Consider the following 1,721-nt stretch of genomic DNA (forward strand, 5'->3'; position numbering starts at 1 on the left):
ATCAGGGATGTCCCTGGAAAAGAGGGACACTTGGAGGGTCTGCTTTCTCTCTCTCTCTCTCACTCACTCTCTCACACACACATGATACTATGATAAATGCTTCACAAGAATCTTTGTTGTTTTTGTTGTAAAGTAACATCAACACACAGGACACAGGTGGCGCTGTGGGTTAAACCACAGAGCCTAGGACTTGCCGATCAGAAAGTCAGCGGTTCGAATCCCTGCGATGGGGTGAGCTCCTGTTGCTCGTTCTCTGCTCCTGCCATCCTAGCAGTTCAAAAGAACATCAAAGTGCTAGTAGATAAATAGGTACCGCTCCGGCGGGAAGGTAAACGGCGTTTCCATGCGCTGCTCTGGTTCGCCAGAAGTGGCTTAGTCAGGCTGTCCACATGACCCGGAAGCTGTACGCCGGCTCCCTCGGCCAATAAAGCGAGATGAGTGCCGCAACCCCAGAGTCGGTCACGTCTGGACCTAATGGTCAGGGGTCCCTTTACCTATGCTACTTTAACAGTCAAGGCTTCCCCCAAGAGTCCTGGGAATGGTAGTTTGTTAGAGGTGCAAAAGGTTTTTTGTGTGTGGAAGTCATGATAGTAGTTTTCCTACCTAAATGCATTGGCAAGTACAGTAATTACACAATTAATTATGTTAGCTTTGGCCATTGCAGATAGTGAATAAACCTTTTAACATGAACACACATTTCTCTATCCCACCATGTCAGAGCTTTTACAAGGTTAGGAGGCCTGGAGGTGACCATAGGTGCCAGCTTGAAACAAACTCAGATCAAAGTGTGGTTTCAGGTCCTTGATAACTAAGCACGAAGCAGAAGCAGAAGCAGAAGCAGAAGCAGAAGCAGCAGCAGCAGCAGCAGCAGCAGCAGCAGCAGCAGAAGAAGAAGAAGAAGAAGAAGAAGAAGAAGAAGAAGAAGAAGAAGAAGAAGAAGAATTTATACCCCGCCCATCTGACTGGGCTTCCCCAGAATTTCCTATGTTTGGAAGGAATGGGAAACTGCAGTTTATTAGAAACTGGAAACGGCAGCTTTCGAGCTTCCCCCGCACATGATTAAGAGAGGAAAAAGAGCACAAGCCTGATACTTGCAGTGGTTTGTTCTCATAATGCTAAAATCGGGAGTAGCCAACATCATGCCTGCCAAATGCTGTTGGATCGCAACTCCCATCAGCCTTAGCCAATGGTCAGGGGTAATGGGAGCTGGAGGCCAATGGTCAGAGATGATGGAAGCTGGAGGGCACCACAATGGGTAAGTCAATGCTAAACCACTGTTGAGCACTAAACCATGGTTGAGGTCTGAACCAAGCAAGATGTGACTGTGGTTTGGGAGAAGATTGGTTTGGGCAGTGTTTTCCTCTCTACTCCTTGGTCAATCAACCCACACTAACTGTCAAGGTGAAGAGCAAGTGGCAAATCATGAATAAATGGGTTGGAGGACTCTGTTCCAAACACCTCAGAGGCTGAAGGATCAGCAAGTGTGGGGAACCTCTGGCCCACTGACTAATTAGGCCTGTGAGGTCATTGCCACAAATCCACCAGTCTCATACCTAACATCATATGTAACATCAGATGTGACACAGGTACAGAAACAGCTGCACAGGGACAATCGGGAGCTTAAAGTAAGCTCTCAACTTTGCTGATCTAGAACCCTCTAAATGTTTCGTCTGTACTAGCTTGGTAAAGGATGCTTTAAAATAAAGAGCAAAATCTTTGGG

Source organism: Podarcis melisellensis (genome assembly GCF_964234715.1).
Source record: "Podarcis melisellensis genome assembly, chromosome: 14".
NCBI classification, from domain to species: domain Eukaryota; kingdom Metazoa; phylum Chordata; class Lepidosauria; order Squamata; family Lacertidae; genus Podarcis; species Podarcis melisellensis.